Source organism: Pan paniscus, chromosome 2 (assembly GCF_029289425.2).
Source record: "Pan paniscus chromosome 2, NHGRI_mPanPan1-v2.0_pri, whole genome shotgun sequence".
NCBI lineage: Eukaryota > Metazoa > Chordata > Mammalia > Primates > Hominidae > Pan > Pan paniscus.
In genome coordinates, this window is record NC_085926.1 from 119,926,499 (window position 1) to 119,939,424 (window position 12,926).

The window sequence follows — 12,926 nt, forward strand, 5'->3', positions numbered from 1 at the left end:
TAGTCAGATATTCAAGGCAACTACAGAAATTCAGGATCCAGTTTAGTTTAACAAAACCTCAAAGACAATGAATAGTGCTAGATCTGATAATCTAATCTTGTTACAGATAGTACACTATGTTACACATAGTACACTAGGATTTTCTACTGAAACATTTTTCTCTCTATAGTCACCCGCATGTCTGCCAAAGATAATTGTAGTAAAACTAATTTGTTTGCATAATAAATCAGTCTCATTAAACATGACCTGATTATTTACATAAGTGCAGCAAGAATGGTGATTAACCATAAAGGCTCCTTTTAAGTTTGCTTTACTGGAACTTCTAACAGGAAATCTGAGATTTGACTTTTTAAAAGCCTTTGTAGACTAAGAAGCCAAGCCAAAGACTTTCCATCAGACTTTGCCTGAAGAAGTTTTTTATTTTAATGAAGTCTAGCTTATCAATTATTTCTTTTATTAATCTTGCCTTCGGTGTTATGTCTCAAAGTCATTACCAAACTCAAGGTCATCTAGACTTTTTCCTGTTATCTGCTAGGAGTTTTATTTTATAGTTTTTGCATTTTACTTTAAGGTCTATGATCTATTTTGAGTTAATTTTTGTAAGAGGTATAAAGTTTGTGTCTAGTTTCAGTTTTGGTTTATTGTTTTTGTTTTTGAAACAGGGTCTCACTCTATTGCCCAGGCTGGAGTGCAGTGATGCAATCATGGCTCGCTGAAGGCTTGACCTTTCGGGCTCAAGCAAGCCTCCCACATCAGCCTCCCAAGTAGCTGAGACTACAGGTGTGCACCTTCACATCTGGTTAATTTTGTTGTTGTTGTTGTTGTTGTTGTTGTTGTTGTTGTTAGTAGAGCCAAGGTCTTGCCATGTGCCCAGGCTGGTCTTGAAGTCCTGAGCTCAAGGGATCCTCCCACCTCATCTTTCCAAAGTGCTGGGACTATAGGCATGAGCTGCCATGCATGGCCTACTTTCAGTTTTTAGCATGTGGATTTTTAGTTGTTCTAGCACCATATATTGAAAAGGCTCTCCTTGATCCATAGTATTGCCTTTGCTCCTTTGTCAAAGATGAGTTGACTGTATTTGTTGGGTCTATTTTGGGGCTCTTTATTCTGTTCAATTGATCTGTTTGTTTATTCTCTTGCTAATGCCAAACTTGATTAATGTAGCTATATGGTGTGGCTTGAAATCAGGTAGTGTCAGTCCTCCAAATTTTTTCTTCTTTGGTATTGTGTTGATTATTACACTGATTTTTGACACAGGTGCAAAAGCAATTCAATGAAGAAAGGACAGCCTTTTCAACAAAAAGTGCTGGAACGATTGGACATTCTTAGGTTAAAAAATCCAAAACAAACGGCCTCCTGTCCACACACATGAAAACAACCAAAAAACAAACTGAACCAACAAACAAAAAATGAAAACAAACACTTCGAATTAAACCTCATACATGATAGAAAAGTTAACTCAAAATGCATTATAGACTTAAATGTCTAGCATAAAATCATAAAACTTTATTTTAAAAAGTAGGAGAAAATCTTCAGGGTCTAAAGTTAGGCAGAGTTTTTAAGAATTGTTACTAAAGCATAATTTTAAAAAGGGAAAATTGATAAGTTGGACTCCATCAAAATTTGCTTTGTGAAAGCCCATATGAAGAGGGTTAAAAGACAAACTACAGGCTGATCAAAACATTTGCAAACCACATATTCAGTAAAGAACTAGTATCTGTAATAAGAACTCTCAAAAACTCAACACTAACAAAATAAATAATTCATTTAGAAAATAGGCAAAAGACATGCAGAGACATCTCTTAATAGGACATACAGATAATAGGTAAGCACATGAAAAGATATTTGACACCATTAGCCACTAGGGAAATAGAAATTAAAACTGATATAAGAGTTAAAAAGAAATTATTTAGACAGATAGTGAGGGTAAGGAAGTTCTCGGTAAGGTTTTCCTTTTAATGAAAAGCAGCCCCCAAATCATTTTTCTAATAAAGAGCAGCCTGTAAAATCAAGCTGCAGACATAGATAAGCAAGCTGGAAGCTTGCATGGGTGAATGCCAGCAGCTGTGCCAATAGGAAAAGGCTACCTGTGGGCTAGGCATGTTCAACGTGCCACTTCCATCTCCCCTTTTCTTTGCCAACCATGTGTACCGTAAGGAACAGACAACATGGCACCAGCCAGGAAGAGACCCCATTTGCATTATAAAAGATTAGGGTGGGGTGGCCACCTTCCTCGCTTGCTATGTAAATGGCACACCTGGTCCAACCAATCTTTGGGCCCTATGTGAATCAGACACTGCCTCCTCAAGCCAGTCTATAAAACCCCATGCACTTCACCATGGAACCAGAAGACCCACCTGGGCACCCCTCTCTCTCTGCAGGGGAGAGAGCTATTCTCTGTTCTCTTTCTTTCACCTATTAAACTTCCACTCTTAAATTCACTACTTGTGTGTCCATGTCCTTGATTCCCTTGACATGAGACAACAAACCTCAAGGATTTACCCCAGACAATGACACTGCTTCAAAACCAGAATAAAATATCACTACACATCTATCAGGATAGCTAAAAAATAGTAGCAACAGTAAATTCTGATTATGGTGCTAAGAAACTGGATCACTCATACATTGTGCTGGAAGTGTGGAAAGATATAGCCACATTATAAAACAGTTTGGCAATTCCTTACAAAACTAAAGATACAACCACATGGCCCAACAGTTGCTTTCCTCCCAGAGCCCAAGGGCCGTTTACAAAGTCAAATTTGCAACAAGAGGGCCTATATAGCAAAAAATTTACCAAACAGAAGTAGGTTTTATGGGTAAAAACCTGGGGGAATATACATGAAATGGAATTATAAGGGTAATGCCCCAGGGATATAAATTTAAGTTAGTGAAACTGCCTTTGCAAAAATTATAACACTAAGAAAATTACGACAGTGAAAGAGATCTGATCTAACCAACCCCCATCTTGTCTTTAACCTCCAAATTGTCCTTAACCCTTTTCCCCTTTGCCCTAAGAATACTTGCTGGTGGCACTTGCAGCTGCAGTGCTTACCGCGAGATAACTTTGCCACAAAATATCTCACTTTTATTATTATTTTTGGATCGCTCTAGTATATCAACTTTGGAAACAAAAGACATCACTCTATAGTATTCTGTTTTTAGTAGTGGTATTTCCATTTACAAAATATAGTAATTCTCAATTGCTGAAAATGTCAAATTCTAGAAAATGTAGCATTCCTATGCATGATGTTAACATCGTTCTCAAACAGTTGTCAGCTGAAGATTCATTTGATGAATCCGATTTTTCTGAAATAGATTATTCTTATGATTCAGATGATTCTGATGTTAATTCTGTTTAGAAATAACTCCAAAAACGTCTTTATATTTTATTTTCACATTGAAAATCAGTCAAATTTGCTTCAGCCACAAAGAGCGTGTTTATATAAAATTAAATGAGTGCTGGCAGTGAGCTGCACTTTTTTTCTCTAAAGGGGAAAAGGGTTAATTTAATCATTCTTGGGCTTGGACCAGGCTAAATTTAGGAGATATTTAGTTTATAGTTTAAATAATAGTAGCCCTTCTCCAAAGCTACATCGCCTTTCTAAAGCTAATGAAAGGCCATCAGGTTAGGAAGATAAAAGGAGACTGAATTCTACTAAGGTGTGGACTACCAGCCATACTCCAGAAGTCACAAGATTTGCAACTTCCCCAATTATTCCTGCAGATAACATCACTATTATAGAGACTAAGATTGGCCTTTTGAGATGTCTTTTCAGGTTTTTGCATTTCTGTTTCCACTGGCCACCTGTCAACAACTTCTATGGCCCCACTCAGACTCCTGGGCCCACCAAACTATCCTTGGAAAGACTCTAGCCTCTGAATTTTCCAGGAGATTGATTTGAGTAATAACTCCATCTCCCATGTGGCATGGCTGGCCTCATGTCAATTAAACTCTATTTATTACAATGCCATGGTTTCGGTGAATTGGCTTTGTCTGTGCAGTGGGCAGGAAGAACCCATGAGGTGATTACATTAGGTTGAAATTATTATATAGGTGCACTTACAAAAGATTCTGCATTCAATGTCTAACACATACAGTTGGAAGAGTTCTCTTTTTTTGTTTGTTTTTTGTTTTTTGGTGGTAGACTGAAAATTATATTTACTTTGGCCTATGTTGAATTGAGACTTCAAAAATCCCTCGTAGAGAAAGAAAGATTTAGGGAGATAAGAATTGTCAACCTTAAATAACTAGATTCAGAAAATATGATTAAGTAGAGAGTTTATTTGGGCCTAAAGCTTGTGGATGGCCACCAGGGAGCATAGATTCAAGTTGCCCTGAATATACACTCTGATTCACAGCAGTTACAAGTAGGTTTTTAAGGAAAAAAGAAGAGGCAGTTCCTGAGTTCTTTACAAACAATTTACCTTAAAACAATGCAAGCTATTAATTGGCTGTACACTGTTCTTTGTATCACAAATTCCAGGAACCTGAAGATAATGAGTGAGGCAGCTATCAGGAACAAAATGTCTTTAAGTAATTGCCTTTGGACATGGGTAAGGGGTATGACTAAAGTCCCATACCAGTGTTTCTCTGGGCCTGCTAAATTTTGCCATTGCCCTGAGCTATTTTTCTTTTATCAGAATGTTAAAGTGAATTTGTTTTGTGTTACTCACTCAGCCATTCCATCCCTGAAGACATACCTGTCATAATGTAATCACCCAATGGGTTCTTCTTGCCCACTGAACAGACAAAAATCAACCCACTGAGACCTCAACATTGCAGGACAGAAAGAGTTTAATTGATGTGAGTCTGGCTGACTCGGGAGAACAAATTTATCACTCAAATCAGTCTCCCCAAAGACTTGGAGGTTAGGGATTTTATGGACAATTTGGTGGGCGGGGACTAGGGAATGGGTGCTGCTGATTGGTTGAGGATGAAATCATAGGGGTGTGGAAAACAATCTTCACGTGCTGAGTCCGCCTCTGTTTGGGGCAATAGGATTCGCTGAGTCATAAGTCATGAGTCCAGGTGGTATCAGTCTGAAAAGCATCTTAAAAAAACAATCTTAGGTTGTACAATAGTGATATTACTTATAGGAACAGTTAGAAAAGTCACAAGTCTTGTGACTTCTGGCTACATGACCCCTGAGCAGTAAGGAATTATAGAAACTATGCCTATCTTTTCAGAATTCAGGCCCCTTTCACAATCCCAACCTTCTGGACTTTCATTACTTTTATAAAGGCAGTTTAGTTTTCGAAAGGACTATTATAATCTTTGTTTTGGGTAAAACTATAAATCATTTCCAAAGTTAGCTTGGCCTATGCCCAGCAATGACCAAGGACAGCTTGGAGATCAGAAGCAAGATGGAGTCAACTATGTCAAATTTCTCTTACTGTCATGATTTTGCAAAGGCAGTTTCAATAAGAGCATAGAGAAAAGCATAAATGAAGGTAGTACCAAAATATTTGAAAAGCACCATTGTGGCTGATTTCTGTATGCCAGAGATGAAGTTGGAAAATACCAATATTGAAATAGTCTCTATGATTTCAATAAGAATGATGACATCTCAGGCGGCAGAGACTAATGAATTACACCAATATACCAGAAACAATTTGGCCTGCTTATTTTAATAGGAGAAAGGCTGGTAGGGTAATTATAATGATTTGACCCACAGGAATCTTTGTCATTGAATAATTGATCATAGAGCCCTGCATGCGGAAATTGGAGGGTAGTCATGTTTACCTGGGTAAAGAATGTTTTCTCTGCAATAAAAGTCATTTGGTGAGTATTTACATAGGACACAAATATTCTCACACTCTGAGTTTACTTTAAGAGATCCCTTCACATACCTCTTTCTTCAGGCCAACTTGTTATACATCCTTATATCTTACTCCTTGTGTATCTCTGACCTGCCAATCATTAGCCCCAATCCCTGCATTACTGTAGATCTGTTCCTTGGGTCATCTCTCTTTTAGGCAAAATGGGCAGTGAGATAGCCTGCTTAAAATTCTGCCCATTGGAAGGAATTCCACCCCTTGGTGGGGCTGCTGCACTGCAGAAGTTTATCTCCAGTTTTCATGGAGAACCATTTATAAACTAGTTTCACATGTTTTTCTTTTTCAATCAACTGATCATAGAGAACACTCCATGTGGCTCAGGTATAGATGAGAGTAAGATGGCAGTGTGATGGCAGTAGGCACACCAGGAATGATAGCCACCTGTCCATCCAATTTACTCTTGACTTTAGGACCTGCTTAAGGTCAATATACCACATGCTGGAGGAGTGTTGCTGCCATGCCGGACTCTATGGTGATAGATAAGACACCAAATTCATGTGGGGAACTGACTTGAGTGTCCTCCTGTCCTACAGTCAAGTAGGTGTTTGCTCTCTACTATGACCCAATAGCAAGCCAAATGCTATCTCTCAAAATGAGGGCAATTAATTTTCAAATCAGGCACGATTTTGCTCCAAAATGCTATGGGCCTCTCCTCTAATTCTCTTATCAGGGCTTCCACAGAATCCCCCAGCATCTTGATCAGCCATACATATTTTGAAAACCACTGGAATCACTGGTCATAAGTAGGGTGACCATATAATTGATCACTCCAACTAGAACAATTTTGAGAGTGAAAGGCGGCACTAGTAATAAACATGTTGGGAAAATGTACGGTCATCCAGTCATAAAAGCCAAGTGATTTATTTGTTCACTCTGCATCCTTTACCAGCTAGAGTACATATTCAAAGATGAATATAGAAAATTTTGATAAAGAGCTCTCAATTATATCCTGGATTAGGTTATTGAATTTCAAGGCAAAACTTCTGCAAGCACTCAGGCAGAAAAGGTAAATATTTAATTAGTTATCACACTTTAGTGTGCATGAGAAGTATCTGGATGTATTGTTAAAACAGGCTACTCAACTTTATACTCGGAATTTCTAATTCTGTAGCCATAAAATGGGCCTGAGAATTTGCATTTTAACAAATTCTTAGGTGATATTGATGTTGCTAATCCAGGGGTCATATTTTTAAGAACCATTGATCTACAGAAGAAGAAGAAGAAAAAAAACATAGACTGTCCTCAGTTTTTTTCCACAGCAACATGTCATACTTTTAAGAACCATTGATCTACAGAAGAGAAGAAGAAAAAAATAGACTGTCCTCAGTTTTTTCCACAGCAACATGTAATACCAAATGATAATATTCTAAATAGAAACTTATACCGAGATGTAGTTGAAGTTTTAGGTCCACCAACAGCTTTTATAAACATGAACAGACTCTAGGAACATTGCCTTCTAGAGAACCTTTTGCAAAAGCCATAAGATGATAGTCACACATTTTTTTTTTCTGATAATAGGATCTAGGGGTTACAGTATATTTATGACCTGGCTGTCTAAAGAAAGGTTGTGATATGGTTTGGCTTTGTCCCTGCCCAGATCTCCCATCTTGAATTCCCACGTGTTGTGGGAGGGACCCAATTGGAGGTGATCGAATCACGGGGGCAGGTCTTTCCTGTGCTGTTCTCCTGATAGTGAATGAGTCTCATGAGATCTGATGGTTTTAAAAAGGGGCGTTTCCCTGCACAGCTCTCTCTTTGCCTGCTGCCATTTACATAAGATGTGACCTGCTCCTCCTTGCTTTCTGCCATGATTGTGAGGCTGCCCCAGCCATGTGGAACCGTAAGTCCAATTAAACCTCTTTCTTTTGTAAATTGCCCAGTCTTGGGTATGTATTTATCGGCAGCATGAAAACGGACTAATACAGTAAATTGGTACCAGTAGAGTTGCTGAAAAGATATCCAAAAGTGTGGAAGTAACTTTTGAACTGGGTAACAGGCAGAGGTTGGAACAGTTTGGAGAGCTCAGAAGAAGACAGGAAAATGTGGGAAAGTTTGGAGCTTCCTAGAGACTTGTTGAATGGCTTTAAGAAAAATACCTATAGTGATATGAACAATAAGGTCCAGGCTGAGGTGGTCTAGATAGAGATAAGGAATTTGTTGGGAACTGGAGCAAAGGTGACTCTTGTTCTGTTTTAGCACAGAGACTGGCGGCATTTTGCCACTGCCCTAAAGATTTGTGGAACTTTCAACTTGAGAGAGATGATTTAGGGTATCTGGAAGAAGAAATTTCTAAGCAGCAAAGAATTCAAGAGGTGACTTGGGTGCTGTTAAAGGCATTCAGTTTTATAAGGGAAGCAGAGCATAAAAGTTTGGAAAATTCGCAGCCTGACTATGCAATAGAAAATTTTTAAAAAACCAATTTCTGGGGAGAAATTCAAGCCGGTTGCAGAAATTTGCATAAGTAGCAAGAAGCCTAATGTTAATCCCCAAGACTATGGGGAAAATCTCTCCTGGCCATGTCAGAGACCTTCATGGCAGCCCCTCCCATCACAGACATGGAGGCCCAGGAGGAAAAAGTGGTTTTGTGGGCCGGGGCCCAGGGTCCCCATGCTGTGTGCAGTCTAAGGACTTGGTGGCCTTTGTCCCAGCTGCTCCAGCTGTGGTTGAAAGGGGCCAACTTAGAGCTCAGGCCATGGCTTCAGAGGGTGCAAGCCCAAGCCTTGGCAGCTTCCATGTGGTATTGGGCATGTGGGTGCACAGAAGTCAATAATTGAGGTTTGGGAACCTCTGCCTAGGTTTCAGAAGATGTATGGAAATGCCTGGATGCCCAGGCAAAAGTTTGCTGCAGGGGCAAGGCCCTCATGCAGAACCTCTGCTAGGGCAGTGCAAAAGGGAAATGTGGGGTTGGAGCCCCCACAAAGAGTCCCTACTGAGGCACTGCCTAGTGGAGCTGTGAGAAGAGGGCCACTGTCCTCTAGACCCCAGAATGGTAGATCCACTGACAGCTTGCACCATGCACCTGGAAAAGCCACAGGCACTCAATGCCAGCCCATGAAATCAGCTAGGAGGGGGGCTGTATCCTGCAAAGCCACAGGGGTGGAGCTGCCCAAGACCATGGGAACCCATCTCTTGCATCAGTGTGACCTGGATGCAAGACGTGGAGTTAAAGGAGATCATTTTAGAACTTTAAGATTTGACTGCTCGGCTGGATTTCAGACTTGCATGGGGCCTGTACTCCTTTGTTTTAGCCAATTTCTCCCATTTGGAATGGCTGTATTTACCTAATGCCTGTATCTCCATTGTATCTAGGAAGTAACTAACTTGCTTTTGATTTTACAGGCTCATAGGTGAAGGGACCTGCCTTGTCTAGATGGGACTTTAAACTTGGACTTCTGGGTTAATGCTGAAATGAGCTGAGATTTTGGGGGACTGATGGGAAGGCATGACTGATTTTGAAATGTGAGGACATGAGATTTCAGAAGGGCCAGGGGCAGAATGATACAGTTTGGCTGTGGCCCCGCCCAAATCTCTGTCTTGAATTCCCACATGTTTTGAGAAGGACCAGGTGGGAGGTGATTGAATCATGGGGGCAGGTCTTTCCTGTGCTGTTCTCATGATAGTGAATGAGTTGCACGAAATGTGATGGTTTTAAAATGGGTGTTCCCCTGCACTGCTCTCTTTGCCTGCTGCCATCCACATAAGATGTGACCTGCTCCTCCTTGCTTTCTGCCATGATTGTGAGGCTTCCCCAGCCATGTGGAACTGTAAGTCCAATTAAACCTCTTTCTTTTGTAAATTGCCCAGTCTCAGGTATATCTTTATCAGCAGCATGAAAACAGACTTATACAGATTATATTTACTAACCTCAGGTTCAGATGAGGTTTCCAGTAATATAAAACTTGACAATGCTCTATCTTTATCTACTACTATATTTCTCTGCCTACTTTCCTTTCATTCAAGCTAAAGAAATTAAGGCTCTGGTGCTGTTAAACTGTCTGACTCATCTGAAATGTAAGCCTTTATGTTTGTCAAAAATTGTGAAATATGTTTGAGATGATTAAAATAAATCTGAAGGCTTGGCTAGTTCATGTATGTATGTACCTGAACTTCAAGTGAACTCTATGAACACTGTCCTCTATAAAAACTCCCACAAAAAAGTGCAGCTTTTTTTTCTGCAGAATCCTAAAAGATCAGAATAGCTTTGATTTTTAAGATGACCATCAGAATTCTTTGTTCCCCTTCTGTGGAAGTTGGAAAATAACTTTGAATAAAAATTATCTTTTTTGGGTTTTCTAAAATAAACATAACTAGTTTTGTTTACTGTAACAACAAAACTAAGTTGAGACATGCAGAGGTGTAATATTAGAGGAAGTGTGAGAGTGCCAGTATTTTCATTTTCAATACCAGGAAGTCCATTTGAAACCTGAGGGTTTAAAGTACAATGATTCTAACTTCATCATGTTTTCCTTTGTCTTCTTTCATAATCTAGGAGGGTTCCTTTAAGAAATAAAATCTCTTGAAATGAAAGATTTAAAGTTTAACAATTCCTCTAGTTTCCCTTCAATTTACTTTTCTTCTGTTAAAATCCAGCAAAACAGGTTTTATTTTTTATTTTTCTTAGACAAGGTCTCAATCTGTTGCCCAGGCTGGAGTGCAGTGACACGGTCATAGCTCACTGCAGCCTTGACCTCCTAGGCTCAAGCGATCCTCCCACCTCAGCCTCCCAAGTAGCTGGGAGTACAAGCACATGCCACCGTGACTGGCTAATTTTTAAAAATTTTTATTGTTAGTAGATACGAGGTCTTGCTGTGTTGCTGAGGCTAGTCTGTAATTCCCGAGCTCAAGTAATCCCCCGACCTCTGGCCCCCAAAGTGCTGGGATTACAGGTGTGAGCCACTACAGCCAGCAAAAGTTTTTTTTTTTTTGACTAAAATTAGTAGCATTCATATGAACACATTTTAAAAGGTTATCTATTGCTCTCATTCTGTATAAGCAGAGAAAAAAATACTTGGAATGATGTTCATTTACTATGCTTAAAATTTTCATTGAGGTGTAATATACAAATCAGAAAATTCGCTTCTTATGATTGTACAAGTTAACAATTTTTAGTAAATTTACAAGTTTGTTTGATCATCATAACAACCAATTTTAGAACATTTCTATCACTCTGAAAATAACCCTCATGTTCACTTACCATCTCTATTCCCACTCCAGTGCTGGGCAACCACTAATTTACTTTCTGTCTCTATAGATTTGCCTTTTCTGGACATTTCGTACAAATAGAATCACCTCATATGTGGTCTTTGTATCTGGCTTCTTTTCTTTAGTATAATGTTTTTGAACTCATCCATGTTGCAGCATGTCAGTAATTTATTCCCTTTTATTACGGAAGTCCATGGATATGCCTACCACATCATGGAGTGAATTGTGTCCCTGTCCCCCAAATTCATATGTGGAAGCACTAACCCCTCAGTACCTCAGAATGTAACTATATTTGGAAATAAGTCTTTTAAGGAGGGCATTAAGTTAAAATGAGGATATTTAGGGTATGTCCTACTCCAATCTGACTGGTGTCCTAGAAAGAAAAGATCAGGACATATGAGAGAGAAAGTGAGAAGGCTACCATCTGCAAGCCAAGGAAAAGAGGCCTCAGGAGAAACCAAATCTGCAGGCACCTTAATCTTGGACTTCCAGTCTCCAGAACTGTGAGAAGTAAATTTCTGTTAAGCCACCCAGTCTGTGATATTTTGTTATGGCAACCCTAGCCAACTAACTCACCATTCTGGTGGCTATGAAGTGGTATCTCACTGTGGTTTTAATTTGCATTTCCCTAAGATGTATATCATCTTTGCATGTGCTTGTTGGCAATTTTTATATCTTCTTTGATGAAGTCTCTATTTAAACGTTGCCCATTTAAAACAAGTTGGGTTTGTCTTATTATTGAGTTGTAAGCCCTCCTGATATATTCTGGTTAGAAGTACTTTATCAGAAATATGATTTGCAAATATGTTCTCTAAGGTTGTAGTTTGTATTTTGTTTTCTTAATGGTGTTCTTTTGAAATAAAAAAGTATTACATTTTGATGAAATTCAATTTATACATTTTTTCTTTTAAGGATTATGCTATTGGTGTCATATCTAAGGACTCTGCCTTACCTAAGGACAAAAAAGATTTTTCTATACTTTTTGGAGTTTAGCTCTTACATTTCGGTCTATTGTCCATTTGAAGTTAATTTTTGTATAAGGTGTAAGAGTCTAAATCCATCTTTTTGCATATGACTAAACAAGTGGTCCATCACCATTTATAGAAAATACTATCTTTCCCTCATTGAATTGCCTTAGCAGCTTTGTCAAAAATCAATTTATCCACAGGTATAGGAGTTTATTTCTGGACTCTTAATTTATGTCACATTGATCAATATGTCAATACTGCACTATCTTGATTATTTTATAGTACATTATAAAGTTGAGAAGTATGTAAATCCTCCAATTTTATTTTTCAAGATTTTTCAAGATTGTTAGGTCTATTCTGGGAACTAAGATTGCTTATTTGGAATAAATCCTACTTGTTCATGGTGTATTACAAGATTTGTTAATGCTCTATAAAGGATTTTTGCTTCTAATTTTAGGAGAGATGTTTGTTTTTTTGTCGTTGTTGTTGTTTTGTAATGTCTTTGGCTTTGTACTGGCCTTCTAAATAAATTAGGAAATATTTCCTCTTCTATTTTCTGGAGGAGATTATATAAAGTTGGTGTTAATTCCCCTTTAAAGGTTTAGTAGAATTAGTCAGTGAGACCATCTGGGTCTGGGCCTGGAGATTTTAGATTTTATTTTGGAGAGTTTTTTTTTTTTTTTTTTTTTTTTTTTTTTTTTGAGACACAGTCTCATTCTGTCGCCAGGCTGGAGTGCAGTGGCATGATCTCAGCTCACTGCAACCTCTACCTCCTGGGTTCAAGTGATTCTCCTGCCTCAGCCTCCTGAGTAGCTGGGATTACAGGCGTGTGCCACCACACCCAGCTAATTTGTGCTTTTAGTAGAGATGAGGTTTCACCATGTTGGCCAGGATAGTTTCTATCTCCTGACCTTGTGA

At 38.8% G+C, this 12,926-nt stretch overlaps 1 long non-coding RNA gene across 1 annotated transcript in view; it reads left to right on the top strand.

The window, feature by feature from the left end:
- LOC129397431 (uncharacterized) overlaps positions 1-12,110 on the top strand; it is a 34,765-nt gene extending 22,655 nt beyond the window's left edge. The window contains exons 2-4 of the long non-coding RNA XR_008624850.2: positions 663-780; positions 7,586-7,678; positions 9,178-12,110. This is a non-coding gene — a long non-coding RNA (uncharacterized LOC129397431). The remainder of the gene's footprint in view (positions 1-662; positions 781-7,585; positions 7,679-9,177) is intronic.
- The last annotated feature ends 816 nt before the right edge of the window (positions 12,111-12,926 follow it).